The sequence below is a fragment of the Ahaetulla prasina genome, chromosome 2 (assembly GCF_028640845.1).
Source record: "Ahaetulla prasina isolate Xishuangbanna chromosome 2, ASM2864084v1, whole genome shotgun sequence".
Lineage (NCBI taxonomy): Eukaryota > Metazoa > Chordata > Lepidosauria > Squamata > Colubridae > Ahaetulla > Ahaetulla prasina.
In genome coordinates, this window is record NC_080540.1 from 248,309,117 (window position 1) to 248,327,957 (window position 18,841).

At 37.4% G+C, this 18,841-nt stretch overlaps 1 protein-coding gene across 5 annotated transcripts in view; it reads right to left on the bottom strand.

Annotated features, from left to right (window-relative positions):
* Nucleotides 1-1,485: 1,485 nt before the first annotated feature.
* PRR16 (proline rich 16) overlaps nt 1,486-18,841 on the bottom strand; it is a 146,906-nt gene continuing 129,550 nt past the window's right edge. For all 5 annotated transcript variants that reach the window (XM_058168476.1, XM_058168473.1, XM_058168474.1 and 2 more), the window contains one exon: nt 1,486-4,171. The gene's annotated coding sequence lies outside the window, so the exon portion shown is untranslated. The remainder of the gene's footprint in view (nt 4,172-18,841) is intronic.

Genomic DNA, 18,841 nt, shown 5'->3' on the forward strand with positions numbered 1-18,841 from the left:
CCTGCTCAGTCCATAATGGAAGTGAGTGCAAAATTCCTGCACGTCTCCCATAAAAATTCATTGAGAACTTTCTATTCCTATGAAATGTATCTCAAAATCAGTACCTTTTGTATCAGGATTAAATGAGTGATCAAAAAATGGAGAAGAAATTCCTGAAACAACTTTAGATCTAACAACTGATTAACCTGTTATAATTCAGTTAGGGGGCAAGAGAGCTTCCAGGTAGAATTTAAGTTTTTTATTTATTCAGAAATTCACATTTCCTATGCCATGTTGGCCATTCAAAGACCTATTTATCTTATAAACACCACTCACGCAATTTATTATCACATTGCTCAGAGAAATACTGAAGCTAGGAATCACTTCAAAGTAATTAGGAGTCTCTTACACATTACCAGCCTTGTGTGACTTAAAACTGTAGCAGCTGTGAACTGATAGTCTGGACTCATTGCTAGTCTGTAATAAATTTAAATAACAAGGGGAAGGAAGACTATTTTAAATACCGTATATACTCGAATATAAGCCGATCCGAGTATAAGCCGAGGTCCCCAATTTTACCCCAAAAACTGGGGTAAACTGGGGACTCGAGTATAAGCCGAGGGTGGGAAATGAGGCACCTACCGGTTGGGGAAACCCTCCCTCCCTCAGCTGAGAAGGCTGGCGGCTCCCCCGCCCCGCCCTCTCACTGCACCGGCAGGGCTTCCGTCCGGTAAAATGTGAAAAAGAAAAAAAACTCAGTATAAGCCGTATATACTCGAGTATAAGCCGAGGCTTAAAAGACAACAGGAGTATAAGCCGTATAGACCCGAGTATAAGCCGAGGGGACGTTTTTCAGCACAAAAAACGTGCTGAAAAACTCGGCTTATACTCGAGTATATACGGTAGGTATTGGTAACTGTCTTGTTTTGGATGGAATTGGGTTCAATTAGCAACATCATTAGAATTCTGAGGTAATGGAAAATAAAAAAAATGGTTTGCGCTTTGAGAAGTTGTATTTGTGGATGAATATATTTGGGTATATAAAAATTAAGACAGTTCCAAAAAATGGAAACTCTTCATACAAATAAAAAATGATTATTAGATTAAAAACTTTGTCCATGTTTTTTTTAACAAGTAGAAATGTATACTTTGGGCATGTGATTCAAACAGATGGCAGACTAGAATTTCACAAGATGAGGGAAGCAGAAGAAACAGCACATAATGTAAGATGGACAGCATCAAGAACCTGGAATGTCCTTGGAACTGCTGCAAATTAGCTACATAGTCACCAGGGGTCAGGCTCATCCAGATGGTGCCACTCAATAAAGACTGTTTCTATTTTCTTAAATTGAATGATATTCTTGTATGCCTAGTATTGTTGATTTAAAATCATTGTTGATTTAAAAATGCTTGGTATCCAAAGGCACTTTAAATGTCATTTATTCTCTCTGTGTGTCACTCTGTGTTTGTATGTGGGAAATTACACAAAATAGAAAACTCTGAAAAAAAGGAAAATATATATTTTATTCAAAACAATTCTGGCATCAAAGGAATTTATGAACTAATAACAAAATACTGCACTGAATGAGTACAGCAACTCTTCCTGTTTGCAAATCGTATTTGACAATCTTACTCAATTTCTCATTCTCTCATTCCCCAAATTGTAACTCATTCAACAATGACATGTAATAAGAACTGTAAGTTACAGCATGAAAAAAATCCCTGCTAGGCAAGAATTGCATGGTATCATGTGTTATGTTTAAGAATCAGACTACATTGAAAGTTATTTTATTTTCTAAAACTAAAACCAGATATACAACATTGAATTGCATTGCCACAGAGTCTTACATTCTATTTTTGCAGTAAGTGGACTTTTTTTAGAATTTAGGGCTTCTCCGATATCATGCTTTTGTGTGTGTGTTTTAATAATATTGTATGAAGATAAATATTCAAGGCTTAAAATATACTATCTGAAGTAACAGATTTATTTTTTTTTGGCATTACAATTTAACTTTAAAAAAAATTATTTGGGAATTGATACTAGAATTTTCTGTGTCAAATGAAATGGCCGCCTTGATGGATTAACTTGCCTTTAACCTTGCCTCTTCCAATGAAGAAAAAGGGCAATTGTAAAGTAGCCTGAAATCCGTTGTAAGATTTTCAAGATTTGGATTAAAAAAAACCAAAAACATTCAATGCAATGCAATGATTCTATTGTCTTCTTCAAAATAAAACACAAATTGGGGATCAAATCCAGCCCTTCATTTATAAGCAGAAAGTGTAGGTATGATACTACATACTGGTCCGTTTTTTGGATTACAGCTAAGGAATTGAATGGGATCTTCTTGCGAAGGAGAAACAGTGGGGACAGAACAGCTTATACTGGAAACTGAACAATTTGTATGACCCCAAAACTTTCAAAGCTGAGGTGATCCTTTTTGTATTTCCTTGATACCATATACATGCTCCAAAAGGCAAACTCTCTGTTGCTTTGGTCATTGACAAAAGCGGGAAGTTTCTGTGGATGCCCATCGATATATCATTTATCTTCCAGCTCCATTCAAAATGCCACACAATCCTACAATCTGGATCACCTGCATACAAAGGCTATCCTAGCTAACTAAAAGCCAGAACACTGGATTAATAATTTTATTAATGTGTCCCATGTGTGGCCTAATATATCGAAATTATTTCTGGAAATGGATACTAGCACTAACTGCGTTATATACTACCCTCAGATCCTTTGACCATGCAGAGATCAGGTACTGGATCATGTCTTGTCTTGTGTACATATAGCTTCATTATAAACTATAGCAAACATAATTAATCATATCTAAGACTCCCCAATAAACTATGCTAACTAAATACTTCCTTGGAATAGTAAAAAATAACCTATGTATTGAAAGTAAAGATTAAAATACAGACTTTCTTACTTTCCATATGTATTTACCATAGAAATATACTTTATAATTCTACAAACAACATTTTATATTAAAGCTTTCAGTCTGCAAATCATTCTGATTTTAGCATGGCAAAATCTATGTTTTGGTTCTTGTCTTTATGTTTCCCTTTTTAGTGAAAGAGGGAATAGTGGTCAACTAATGAAAATCAGCAAAAATAAGTAAATGCAAATGATACAAACACATTTATTTAGAAAAATAAACTGAAAATGCCTATTTATCTGATACATTTTCCATGAAGAACAGATTTTTAGCTATAAAAATGTCATGTGTCAAATACGTAATACAAACATGTTTTCTCCCTTTATAGTAATTGGGAGGTTTCTGTCGGTATTCATTAGGAACATACCAGTTATCTTGATCAATTTCTTTGTTGTTATACTGATACAAAAATGTATTAAAATTAGATTGATTCTAAAATCAGTGTTAGCTTGTTGATGCTTTCTTGTTAACATTATTTTTATCTCAGTTCTAAGGAGCAAGTATTTGTTTTTTCAAAGAATCCAGCTGCAAAGTGATGGAGGGACATTTCTTCATTTTTGTACACAAATTTAATTTATTTATTTAATTTTTTGCTCTCAAACTCTCAACATACATCTTCTTGTTGGCTAAAATTTCATGTGGCCATCTGTGCAAATGATGGCTTACATCATTCCCCTGAATGAAAGTGACAGTGCAAATATTAGAAGTGCATTGAGATGCATGCTGTAACAGTTGAATTGTTTCAGCAAAGGACAGGAAACAACCTTTTTCCAAGCATTTTAGCATCAACTGTCTCTCTTCTATGGCTTTGAATTTGCACAGGAGACAATAATAGCCTTCTCTTCCACCCAATATGCACTGGCATCGCCTGATCCATTTAAGTGCTTCCAACTTTCATTTTGCTACATCTGTTTAACACATTTGGCTGGATCACAGGAATGCTGTTCGGCAATTGTTGTTTCTGCGATGGGTCAGAAAAGTAACTGACTTGTTTCTTCTGTCAGAGTGCATGGTACTTAAGGCTGTGGCTTTTGTCAGGACTCAGCTCATAGCTGTTAAATGAGGCCGGTGTAGTAATGCAGATGGCACCAGATATCAGTTGTGCTCAGGCTCAAGGGTGCTCGTGCTCTAAGAAGAGTCCATGTTGTTATTATTTAGTATTGCCTGAAAGAGGTTGCACTGTCAAATCTGTCATAGGAGAACTGGTTATTGTGTCGTCAAATATTAAGATACCTTCTAGCCTGAAGGAGCTGCAACAGAGAAAAGAAAAAATAAAGAAAAAATAAAGTTAATGATACCAAATAAAACACATACCAAATATATAAAAGGATACCATATGGTCAGTTACATTTATTTTTCTTTGGTAAATTTACTGTTCATGTTGCTCAAAAAAAAAAAAAAAGCAAAACTACTTGGAATCCTTTGAAACATTTATGTGGCAGTTCTCAATGCATGCAATAGTAGCTTTATTCTTAGTGACGTTTAACTCAGTAGTAGGGGCATACCAGACATGGGTTTCAGCAGGTTCTGACCAGTTCTAGAGAACTGGTAGCAGAAATTTTGAGCCGTTTGAAGAATCGGTAGTAAAAATTGTGACTGGTTCTGCCCCCATCTCTTCTTTGCCTCCCAAATCCCAGCTGATCAGGAGGAAATGGGCATTTTGCAGTATCCTTCCTCTGCCATACCCACAAAGCCACACCCACAGAACCGGCAGTAAAAAAATTTGAAACCCACCATACATTATCTTAGACTAACCTAATCTCTTATCTAAGTCTTAGGTTAAGAATATTGAACTGAGTAAGGGAAAATTGCCTTTCATTCTGTTAGTTGCTCTCTAAAGCATAGGAGCCTTAAGGACATGCCTTTATATTCTGGATACGAACTGAATAGTTAATAGAATAGTTAATCATTAATAATAATAAAATGAAAATTTAATTGCAAATAAATTATAAACTTAATCCTAACTCAGAACTTTGATTTTATCAGTAAATAATACAATACAGATATATACCACTGCTGAAAATGAAGAATACTAAGTACAGACATTAATACTTATTGTCCAGTGGCAGTGATATGGTGGCTCACGCGGTTAGGACACAAAGTTAACAAGTAGCCAGCCCATGTTTGAGACCTGAGTGCTGCCTGTGGGACGGGGTGAGCTCCCATTATTCACTTCAGTTCCTGCCACGGACATGAAAGGAACTCCCAACTGGGCATCCCCCCATGAAAGTTAATCCTTTCACCCTGGAAGCACCTTGGGTGCCATGAGAATGGCAGTGATAAAGTACTAAATACTATTCGAATGCACCAAAGAATAATTATTTGAGAATATTTCACATGATCTCCAAGCTTGGAAAAAAAATCTTAACATTAAAATAATTAAGTAAAGGAAACGTAACTTCAGAATAGAAAAAAAGTCAACCTTATATTTTTTTATTAAGCCGTATTCCTATCTCTAATAAAATGCTATATATATTGTCCAGTATAAATAGTTCAAAAATATTTTTAAAAAAACATATTTTATTAATTTTTAAACAAACAAAGAACAAAAACATAAATACAAAATACAAAAATAAAAAAAAATTTTTGTGCAGAACTGTGATCATTTACATGACATATCACTACAAAGTTCTTATATTCTATACATTTTACTTCATCAAATTCTATTATATCTGAGTCTGTTTTATTTTTCTGTTTTCAATCCATTTGTACCATTTCTCCCATGATACGTAAGTTCAAAAATATTTCTCTGACATTTATATCTTGATAGTTTTCTTTTTCCTTTTTGTTTCTGTAAAAATGCAGTGTTACAATGTCACCTGAAAGAGCATATTTACTGAGACAATATAGTCTACCTATTCAGTTGAATTTTTGAAAAAAATTGTAATCACCAGTCTAAACTTCAGGAAAGAAAAATAATGCTTCCAATATTCTCTAAGAGAGATAAGACTAAAGTTTTTTCTCTCTCTCTCTCACACACACACACACACACACACTCATACATGCACAGAAACAAATCCCACATACTACTGCACAACACACAAAGTGACTATATTTTCAAAAAAAATGAACAAGATAAGGACCAAAAAGCTAGCATTACAATACCTGAGCAACAGATATGCAGAAAACCACTGAATCGTGAAAAGTGACAGAGTCGGTACAGTTGCTTTAACTCTTATTTTTGCGGTCTAGACCTACAAAAATCTTAAGTCTCACTTGGACACTTTCTGTAGCAACCTCCTTGAACTTTCGTCCTGATTCAATATAGCTATTCTTATTCATGATTTTGATTAAGTTATATTTGGGGTTTGTTTCTAATACAAGAGTTATGAAGACTCAAGCCTTCTCAAGTCAAATGTCTGTGATCTTTGCTACTTTGCTTCCTCATTAAGTGGGTCAGCACAAATTAAAATCCTTCAAAACACATGTGCCCGATTTGTGTTATATAGCAACACATTAGGCTTCTGTGAACAGGACTATAAAACTGAGTAACCTATTCTCAGCCAAAAATTGAGTAACCTAACAAACCAAAATACTAGGTTTCAACTAAGAATATTACACATGCTTTTTCTACTCTGAAGTTGGCAAGACATGGACACTGAATAACAACAGAAACATACAGTATACCTGACTATCATACCATAACTATCATACATGGTAGCACCATTTACAGTCAAGTATTCTAAATTTAAATAGGTAAAAATGCACACACCCAGCATATTGCCTTGAAAGAGGCGGTGGTGAGACCCCTCCTCAAGAAGCCTTCCCTGGACCCAGCTATTTTGGGTAATTACCGTCCAGTCTCCAACCTTCGCTTTGTGGCGAAGGTTGTAGAGAGTGTGGTGGCATGGCAGCTTCCCCAGATAGATGAAGCCGTCTATCTAGACCCGTTCCAGTCCGGCTTCCGGTCCGGGTACAGCACGGAGACAGCTTTGGTCGCGTTGGTGGATGACCTCTGGAGGGCCAGGGATAGGGGTTGTTCCTCTGCCCTGGTCCTGTTGGATCTTTCATCGGCTTTTGATACCATCGACCATGGTATCCTGCTGCGCCGGTTGGAGGGGTTGGGAGTGGGAGGCACCGTTTATCGGTGGTTCTCCTCCTATCTCTCTGACTGGTCGCAGACGGTGTTGACAGGGGGGCAGAGATCGACCGCGAGGCGCCTTACTTGTGGGGTGCCGCAGGGGTCGATTCTCTCGCCTCTCCTGTTCAACATCTACATGAAGCCGCCAGCGAGGTCATCAGTGGCTTCGGGGTGAGTTATCAGCTGTACGCTGATGACACTCAGCTGTACTTTTCCACCCCGGGCCACCCCAACGAAGCTGTCGAACTGCTGTCTCATTGCCTGGAGGCCGTACGGGTCTAGATGGGGAGAAACAGACTCAGACTCAATCCATCCAAGACGGAGTGGCTGTGGATGCCGGCACCCCGGTACAGTCAGCTGCAACCGCGGCTGTCTGTTGGGGGCGAGTCACTGGCCCCAACAGAGAGGGTACGCAACTTAGGCGTTCTCCTGGATGGACGGCTGTCATTTACAGATCATTTGGCGGCCGTCTCCAGGAGAGCCTTTTACCAGGTTTGCCTGGTCCGTCAGTTGCGTCCCTTTCTGGACCGGGATGCCTTATGCACGGTCACTCATGCTCTCGTCACTTCCCGTCTGGATTATTGCAATGCTCTCTACATGGGGCTACCCCTGAAGTGCACCCGGGGACTCCAGTTAGTCCAGAATGCAGCTGTGCGGGTGATCGAGGGAGCTCCTCGTTGCTCCCGGGTAACACTGCTCCTGCGCAGTCTGCACTGGCTACCTGTGGTCTTTCGGGTGCGCTTCAAGGTTTTGGTTACCACCTTTAAAGCGCTCCATGGCTTAGGGCCCGGGTACTTACGGGACCGCCTGCTGTTACCGTATGCCTCCCATCGACCCGTACGCTCTCACAGAGAGGGTCTCCTCAGGGTGCCGTCCGCCAAGCAGTGTCGGCTGGCGGCCCCCAGGGGAAGGGCCTTCTCTGTTGGAGCACCAACTCTCTGGAACGACCTTCCCCCCGGTTTGCGTTTAATATCTGACCTTCGGACCTTCCGCCGGGAATTAAAAACTCATTTATTTGTTCAAGCGGGACTGGACTGATTTTTAAATTTTTAAATTTTAAATTTTTTAATCTTTTGTAATTTTATATGGGGTATTTTAGGTTGGTCAATCTGACGGTTTTAATTCGGCCACTATTGAATAGGTATTTTAAATTGATATTTTTAACTTTGTATATTTACTGTTTTTTATCCTGGCTGTACACCGCCCTGAGTCCTTCGGGAGAAGGGCGGTATAAAAATTTAAATAAATAAATAAATAAATAAATAAATAAATATTTGGATGCCTCACTGTTGAGAACAGTCAACTTGTGTTAACTTACTGGTACTCAGTTCATCATATCTTTTTAATTCTAATACTTGCCATATGATATTTTCTACTTGTATTTCCCTTCATTCTGCCTTCTAATAGTCACTATGCTGTACTGTGCATTCTGCGGGCTTCAAATCCTTATTTATTCAAGGAATCAAAAATATTTGAATGTGCCTTTGGGGGGGATGGACTTTTGTCTATTTTTGGGTTTTAGAATGGTTTAAGTAGAAAAATGGGAATCTTAATCTGTTTCATGTCTAAAGCCTTCCTTTGAAGTGCTGCTCATTCCACCAATATCATGATAACACTTGGTCCTGTTTTGGTACACAGTCTCCCAACAAATGAAAAAAAGTGCAGCTGTGGCTGTAAATTATCTTATCTAACTTATTTCTCTCTAATTAGAAGATTCTAATGATCCAAGGATATAAGTCAGAAATGAAGGATGGATGGATCAAACAAACGTCAACATTTTAGTATTGGACAACTCTGATACTTCCTATAAATTTTAAATGGCTGATGAAAGTTCTATGTCCTGCTACAGGATTTTTAAAAAGTGTGATCTTTACAGCTCATTAAGTGTCACCAATAATGAATTTTGATAATTGGATCTTGGTTGAAGAATTTGTTGCTGCAAAGAGCTTAAAAAAACCCCATAGCACTTCCCCAAAGCTATTTTGGTTGCTCTTCTTTATCAAAGATGTAACGTGGCTGTATTTAGATCCATCAAACAGATTCTTTGAGTTTCCCTGCAAGACAATTTTTAGAATGTAGAAACCTATTGAATATTTTAATTATTATTTTTTCCAGTTGTTAAATGGAATGTCTGATAGTTATACCATCATTCTGCACCATCCTCTTAAACACAAAGATTTAGATTTCAATGTAAGAGGAATTTTAATTAATTCACTGTGCATTGCAAGTATCTTAAACTAAGTTTCATAGCCCATTGAATCAACCTCTAGGCCAGGGAATATAATTTCTGCTTTTTCATATGTAAAACAAATAAATAGACTAAACATAACATATGTAAGATCATCAAGGTTTTGGAATGTTTGTAATGTGTTTTAATTTCTGATGGGTTTCTTTCCACAGTGGGAAAATCCAATAATAACACCTGCTCTTTTTATGAAAGCTATTTTTTGTTTTGTTTTGCAGCACTTTTAAGCAAATAGAGAGAAAAATGAGAAAAGAATTGCATAATAAAAAGGAACAAAGAGAAAATAGGTCAGAAAAATGCAACAATAGCAATGACAAATTCCGTGCACATATTTTGGGGGGAAAATGTGCTAAATGATTGAAACAGAAGTGCTCCTAAATAAATAAATGTGACAGATGTAAATAAATGTAAGCTATATGCTATTATTCAGCAATTATTATTGCTGATAGGCTAAGAAGAATCTAACATGGAATAAGAATTAGCCTTGCAACTAATTGTACATGATGGCTGAAAGATGCCTAAATGATTACCCAAAATATTTGCAGTTATACGAATCTGTAAAGTTGTCTCATATTATTGATGCTTATAGTCCAGGTTATAAACAGTGACTAACTGACTCTCTCCAGGAATATATGCAGGAGTTTTTTCAGTTTTGTCTGGAGGTAACACTGAAATATGGACTGGTATTGTAAATGAAATCTATGTCAAACAGAAACACATTGCACCATTTGTTGTTGTTTTTTGCTTTGATAAAAAAAGATTGCCTTTTCATACATTGATGTCACATATTTCCTGAATCTAGTCCTAATATCCAGGATACTATTCTTCTCATTTCTCAAAATCTCGTAGTCAAGCTTACAACCCAGGAGGCCAATTCCTAACCATTGGTGAGGTTTTTTCCCTCATCTATGCACAGCCAAGTCAGACATGTGTTACCACTTGCCGAAACAATAGTTGTAATGCTCCATGGAGATGCAGTCAGCCTCTAATGACTGCAGATAAAACTCTCCAAGCCATCCTGTCTGTTGTCACATTACACAATTATTGCAGGTACATTTCAGTACTCGCCCTATCCGTCTCATGCACTGCCAATCTTGTCTTCTGCTTCTGTTCATCTAACCCATTATAATCTTGTTCACAGACATCATCAGCCCTCACGATATCCCATTTGTTTCATGTTTCTTGCTTACAATGTATGTTCTGCTTTGATTTGTCTTTTTTTTTATTTAGCAGGTGGTACTTTTGATTATCCAAGATTATTAAGCACATCATTTTGATTGTGGACGTTCTGCTTTTATTCAAAATTATATATGAATACCTAAATTCATGCCTATAACAGAGTGAGGTATTCTTCATGCCATTCTTCAGTAAAACATGTATTATAATAACCCTAAATGAATGACAATAGTGTATGATGCAATGTCCTAACTAATAACAATGACTAGACTTTCCAGTCATGAATTCAAAGATACTTCCTTATCTAAATAGAGAAACCAAATGACCATGGGTGGGCAAAAATCAATGGGAGTGACTTCTAACTTCATGATGACTTCTCTATTGAGGGAAGCTAGCAACGAGCATCAGATATCTCCCTTCCTCCCTTCTTTCCTTTCTCCCTTCTTTCCTTTCTCCCTTCTTTCCACCCTCCCGCCTTATTCCTCCCTTCTTCCTTTCAGCATATGCTCATTTCAGATGAATTCAAGTTTTATTAAGTTTTTAACAACTTTGCTTGACATGCTGCACTAGAGATAGTGATTTGTTCAGATCCTTTGGCAGCAGATACACGCCTGTTCAGAATTAACTTTCACTGGGTAGGTTCACCCATTTAGCTAAATAAAGTGTGGGAAACAGATATTACCCACTGGGCTATAACCCTACCATGATGGCTGGATTCACACAATATGCTAATCAAAAACCAAACAAACCCAGCCATTGGATATATACTTACACTGACTCAGCTTATGTGCAAGTAGCAAACGTTTTGACCAGGGAACGGAAGAATACAAACCTCACCTTTCTTTATTCAAAGAAAATGTTTGTAAAAATAACAACATAAGCAGCAAAGCAGTTCCTTCACTTTGGATTGCTGATTTGAGCCTTTTGCCATTCCCCTTTGGTTTTTTCCCCACCTCTTAGTTTTTTCCATTTTTAGACCTTCGACCACCTCACTTCTTCCTTCTTTTTTCACTCTTTTCTCCAATCTTCCCATTTCTTTCTTCCTTCTTGCCCCTTCTAGTCCTTTCCCAGCTTTTTCTTGTCCTCTTAACTTTTCTGAATTTGGTCTTGTTTTACTTTGATTCCTCCAAGGTCTTTCTCTTCCCAGTTTCCATTTGGTCCCAAATTGGTGCTACACATACAATCCAGTTTGCAGAGAAACCTGTCTCCCCACTGTTTTCTCATAATCCAACTGGTATTTCTTTTGGCTGTCTTCTGGACCCATTTTTTTTCTTCTTCACAAGATTGACTCTTTTCCATGCTTTGCCACTATGATTTTTCCCTTCATCCTTTCTGATGGTCTCTTTTTTGGAGTCTTAATTTGCTCTTGCCTATCCCTTCACTTACTTCTCTAAGATTCTCCTTCTATAACTCGGTTTCTCAGTTCCTGTTCCTGAATTAATCTTTAATCTATGTCACCCTAAGAATCCAGTTCTCCAATTTGTTTCCATCACCCTTTACCTAGCAACATTATTCATGTTTTCCAATGAGAGAGTGGGATTCATAAACACATCTCAATTATTTCCCTAGGACAACAAGTGACCCAAATAATATCCGTTAATTTGGAAGAGCAGGAGAAAGAAGCTTATACTTGAAATGCTGATTCACAGTCATAGAAGTCTGTAAACCTGTTTGATTTGCTTTGGGGGATTGTTGTATTCTTATTTGCACTAAAAATTCTCATCTTATGAGTCATGTCTGAAAACTGTCTATCAAGTCTAGACAGTTAAATAAGGGTTAAGGGTCCAGAAACCTATGATTTACTTCCAAGCCCAGAAGTGAACTTTGAGAATTTGATTGCTTCCTCTTATTCCCAACATACTTCAATGAAAGTTGTTGCTTAGAAACCAAGCATAAAGACTCAATCCACTGCTTAACTCCACTAAGCATTGATCAAGTCACCAATCACTTGTTCCTGTTTCAGAATCAAATGTCAGACTAGATGGGCTAGTTAGCCTAAGAGATGAGACAGAATCTACAAAAGTCATTATTAGAACAGCTGCAGCAGCTACAGCCCTTTGATATTTCGTTCTTGTCTCAATGACAATGTTAGAAATTCCAGAAAATGTACTTCCTCCACCATAAATGTGAACTATACATTTCTCTGAGACTAGATGACTTCTTTAATGACTGAAAGTATCTGCTAATAAATATTCACTAAGGTAAGACTTTCTAATAGCCCTATTGTTCATGAAACAATCTAGTTTCCTTTAAACAATCTAAATTAAAGACAGTCAACTGTCTTTACTAATGGCAAATGAATTCTACTTTGTAAAAAATACTTTCCTCTTATTGTTTGTAATCTCCTCAGATATAGCATCAATAGATGAGCAAAATAATAATACTGAAAGGTAGGCAGCATTAACGGAGGAGCAAAATAATAATACTGAAAAGTAAGTAACCATTTTGTAATTTTCCATTAATACATATGTATATGCATGTTTAGCATGTTGCACTTCTTATGAACCTTCTTTTAATAACAGAAAAATACAATGTACAAGAGTTAATTTTGTCCTTAATAATTCCAATTTTCCCTAATGTGCAGCTTCTATAGTTTTATACTCTTTATAATCTATAGCTTTAAAAGTATAACAGCTACCTGATAGAGGAAATATATTAAAGTTATCCTTTAAAGCAAGGGACTCCAACCTTGGCAACTTTAAGACTGGTAGACTTCCCATGGTATCTGGAGAATTCTGGGAGTTGAAACCCACAAGTCTTAAAGCTGCCAAGGTTGGAGACCCCTGCTTTAAAGAACCTAAACATTTAAAAGCTTATGAATATTTTTAAATAACCCTTTTTAATTAATGGATACATGTATACATTTCTATGGCTAACAATTGATATCTACAGTCTTGGACATGAAACAGAATTGCTACAATTTCTGGTGGTTCTGATAAATTCACCACTACTCTGTTAATTTCTTCTAACATTTGTTTGGAAATCTAGTGTCGCATCACGTATGGTAGAAAAAGCGGTTTGTTATTCCAATAAGCTATAGTGACCAGATTTTAACATTGGTAAAGTGGGACACCATTGACCCGGGGGGGGGTGGGTGTTCTAAATTTTTTTAGTATCGGTTCTGTGGGCGTGGCTTATTTTGGGGTGTGGCTTGGTGGTCATGTGACTGGGTGGGCAATGCTAGCTGCTCATGTGACCGGGTGGCCCTGGTTATGGGCATAGAAACTACTCAGAGGACTAAAAAAAGTAATTTCTGACCGGTCCTCGCACTTATGACCATCCTCACATTTATGCCCATTGCAGCATTTTTAACCACCATGTCACTTATTTCACAACTGCTTCTCTTCATCACGGTTACAAGTTAGGGTGCAAAATGTAAAGTGTGAGGACAGCTGTAGGTGTGAGGACCAGTCAAAAGTGTGAGGACAGGTCAAAAATAACTTTTTCAGTCCTCCGAGTAGTCCCTACGCACAAAATGCTGCAACAGGGATAAATGATGACTGGTCATAAGTGTGAGGACTGGTCAAAAGTGTGAGAACCTGTCAGAAATCACTTTTTTCAGTCCTCCGAGTAGTCCCTACGCACAAAATGCTGCAACAGGGATAAATGATGACTGGTCATAAGTGTGAGGACTGGTCAAAAGTGTGAGAACCTGTCAGAAATCACTTTTTTCAGCCGTCTGGGTAGTCCCTATGCACATAGGGACTACCCAGAGGACTGAAAAAAGTAATTTCTGACAGGTTCTCACATTGATCAGTCCTCACACTTATGACTGGTCATCATTTATCCCTATTGCAGCATTTTTAATAACCATGTCACTCATGTCACAACTGCGGTGCTTCATGTGACTGGGTGGGCATGTCCAGGTGGTCATGTGACATAGCTTCTTTGCCCTAATGACTGTTTGCTGCAATGTTCTTAAGTGTGAAAAAACAGTCATAAGTCACTTTTTCAGTGCCATGCTTGTTAAACCAATTACCAGAACAAATCCATTCTCCCTCCCTCTTTCTCTCCATCTCTTTCTCCACCTTTCTCTCTTTCTCTCCTTAATCTCTTTCTCCCTCCCTCTCTTTCTCTCAATCTTTCTCTCCTTAATCTCTCTTTCTCCTTCCTTCTTTCTCCCCTCTTTCTCGTCTTCATCTTTCTCCTTCTATCCTTCATCTCTCTTTCTCTCCTTCATTTTCTCTCCATCTTTCTCTCCTTAATCTCTCTTTCTCCTCCTCTCTTTCTCTCCTTCATCTTTCTCCCCCCCTTTCTCTCCTTCATCTTTCTCCCCCTTCTATCTTCATCTCTCTTTCTCTCCATCATTTTCTGCCCCCCTCTTTCTCTCCATCACTCTTTGTCCAGATGGGTTAGGGTAGGCTGGTGATGCATGGGTGGGAGGCGGCCGCAGGACAGTCCTGCTGGGTGGACAGCAGGCCGAGGCGATTGACACACGCTTCGCAGCCCAGTCCAGGCACGGAGACCTTCCTCCTCCTGCGGGAACCGAGTGACACCCCCGGGCCTTCCCACGCACCCACCTTGCTATGAGGGCTCGGCTGCTCCCCGCCGTCGGGACGGGCTTGGCTTGAGGGAACTTCATCTGCCAGGAGAGTCGAACGGGGCCTGGGCGGAGCAGGAACATGCCTCCGTCTCCCTAGCAACGCCCAATTGCCAGCGTGCCCCGTCTGCGCAACCAATGGCAAAGCTCTCTTTTTGAAAGGCGGCCAGAGGGAGCCAATCGCAGTGCAGCACGGGAAGCCGTGGCTGGGAATCCTGGGAGTTGAAGTCCACGTGTCTTGAAAGTTGTTGCCTCTGCAGGAAAAAGCGGGGCTTTTTAAAAACGCAGTGGGACGCGGGACAAATTTGCCAAAAGCGGGACTGTCCCGCCAAAAGCGGGACGTCTGGTCAGCTTACAATAAGCGGGCAGCCAAAATAATAAGTTTTATATTTTCATTTTGCAAGAAATTATGTTTTATTCATTGCCTCAGTAGAAGCAAGACCACACCACAAATGTATTTAAACCTTTCAAACCAAACTACAGATATTGCTGTTCTGTTTCAAAGTCCCAGCAAAACATTTCATTCCCTGAATGAGACAGATAGCTGACTGGTCAGTAGATTTTGACAGAGGATTTGATTAACGAAAAAGGTTAAATGGCAAAAATCAATGTAGCAGCATAGCTGAAGCTGCTACGATGAACTGATGGTCTAGATTGATAGCCATCACATGCTTTTGTATCCAGAAATAGATTTGTTCCCCACATATCTGCTAAGAAACAATGGAAACAATGATTATTCACAAGAAATGACAGCTGTAACTTAAAAGCATCATTTCCAACGTGGTGCCTCTCAGATATGTTGGAGTTCACTTCCTATAATTGTGTTGATCCTGCTGACTGGAAGATTACTGAACAAAGTTGTCGTGCATTCAAGGACAAAATCCACTAAAATCAGTCTATGCCACTGTTTCGGGAAGGCTAACTAGAAGAAATATAATATTAAAATGATGTTACCATAATAGTGTTAAAAATCTCTGAGTATTGATTTCAAGAGTTCTAAGGGTTTTTAAAAATCTGATCGACACAAGTAAATCCAGATTTAAATGTATTTGCTAATACAATTAGTCCTCAACTTACAGTTGTAACTCGGGAAATTCCATCATAAGTCATGATGGTCATTAAGTCAAGACACTCATGTGACCGACTCAATTTTATTATCTTCTATATAGCACTTAAGCAATCACCATAGTTTATTTATTTATTTATTTATTTATTATTCGTATTTGTATACCGCCCTATCTCCCGAAGGACTCAGGGCGGTTCACAGGCAAATAAAAAACATATATATACAAATTAAGAAAACCATTAAGAAACTTATTCAAAAAGCCAAATTATTAAAAATAGTATAAATATTAAAACCAATTAAAACCCCTATAAAATTTAAAAACTAGTCCAGTCTTGCGCAGATAAATAGGTGTGTTTTAAGCTTAACACTGTGGTTGTTAAGTGAATCAATTCATTCCCCATGTTGGAAACTGACCAAATAGCCTGGTTTCCAGCAAAAAAAACAACAACAATGTCATAAAAGGCAGAACATGATTTATTGCAGACTGCTGCAACTGGCTATAAAAGGCAATCCAGCTGAAATGTGATTATGTGACTGCTGGAGAAGGGGATGCCACCATTGGAATTGTGGAACCAGGTCAAGCACCTTTTGAGAATTATGTTGTAATTTTGATTGGTCACTAAGCAACCAGTCATTAAGCAAGGACCTCCTGTACACAGTTTTGAGAACAACAGCATCTGACTATGTTTTGGAATATAAATGTTCACATATGAAAGGCAAAAATCATCATTAGCTCTGAAAAGTATGCTTTTTCAGACATATGTATATATATATATTGTATATATTGTTTCCTACTCATAAAATATTTCTTAAGAAAAATATTTTCGTTTACATGGGTTTTACAGGACATATAGGAAAGCAGATACACAAGTTCATTTACTATATTTTTGTGTAATGTATTGCAAAATTGGAACCATTACTTGTATAAGCTGTCCAACTGGAGCATTCCTGTTTGACTCTTCTCTCTGATGTCCATTGTTAAAACAAACCACTAAACCTTAATGCTTAATCCAAAATCAGGATCTTGGCTTCTTGTTCCCTTTTCAAATAATTCTTAACCTAAATTTACTCTTGTATATCAATTTTCATTTATTTAAAATCTACAAATCCCAACTTTATGTTTAAGCAATGTGCTTTTTTATTTACTCATTCACACAAATAGGACTAGCCATGCAGAAGAAAATAAACTGGTCCACTTATGATTCTTATGATTATGAATCTATGTGAATGCAAAGGAAAACTAGAAAATGTGATTCCTGTCAATCTCAGGCAAAGATGGGTACACAAAAAAGTTAAATATTGGGGCATGAGAACATATTTAGTCAGTTATTTTATTTTTAAAATAAATGTTAGCCCTCTGTGCCTTCCATTAATCTGAAAGCAGGATATCATAAAGCAAACTAATCTGATCAGAATATTTAGTACTATAAAAGAGAACTGTCACAATAATACGTAAGTGTGAAGGGCTGTATAGAAACTTGAGAAATAAAGGAACAACTACAATGATGGAGCATAGCAGTTAAAACTTAGACTAATAGCCAAGATGGATGATCCAAGGAGTGTTTTCCCTGCATTTTATTATTTATTTACTTATTAAATTTATTGGCCTTAGCTCTTACCACAATTTTGTACTTGGCCTCAGATAGTTCCAATTGAAATTCAACTATAAACATTAAACATACAAATAAATTCAACAATCAGACCAATACTTATTGGAAGTATGTATATATGTATTACATATTAGTAAAATATGTTCAAAGCATGTCATTATGCATTTGTGGAAATTTTTATTGTTAACTTGATATTTGGAATGTAATAACTCACCTCTCCAAAACAATGCAGCTGGACATGTTGTGCTAATGCAACTGAGGCAGAGAATAAAGATTTGTTTGTTCCTCCATCATAGGATAAGCTGTAAACTATGCTGTCCATCTATATTTCATTCATATACTTTTCCACTGACACCTTCACAGTGATATACATGCACAAATATAAAATGAATATTTCTGATACATATTCATAAGATTGTGAAATTGTATTACATACACAGTATACAGAGTTGGGTTGTTGTTGTTTTTTACTGTTGCTAGGAATGTTTTCTTCAGATGTTTCAATTACTTTTTTTCCCTAAATAATAATCTAAAAGTAAGTTCCTTGAATTAGTGCCAGCAGCAGAGAATAATCTATGCCAACTGAAGTGTAAGTTAGCAAGCTAAAAAAGCAATAAACAAAATGTTTCATAATTTCTTTTCTCTGAAAGACAAGCATTCTTCTTAGACAGAGATGGGTAACTTTTCAGAATCTGGAGGAACTACATTTTTGATTTATGCCTACATGGCAACCACTGGGTTTTGATACTGTTGGTTGGATTTTTAAGGGTGAAATTGCTTTTTAAGTCCCACAAAACTACAGAAATAGTCATTCAAATGGGTGCTGCTCTAACATACTAAAAAAAAAAGTATTAGTTTTTATCACTTTATTACAACAGTCCCCAAACTTTTTGAGCTTGGCGGACTGGCAAGGAGGAGATGGGATATTCCACGTGAGTGGCAGGTGCACGCACCCATCATTTATGTAAATTATGTAAATTAAGACTGGATTAGATTTTAAAGTTATTGGTTTTAAGGTTTTTTTTACTATTTATATTGTTTTTAACAATTTGGCAATAGAATAAGTTTTTTAATCGTTGTTTTTTAATCTGTATTTATATGTATTTTAATTGCCTGTGAACCGCCCTGAGTCCTTAGGGAGATAGGGCGGTATATAAATATGAAAAATAAATAAATAAAATAAATAAATAAATAAATGGAGC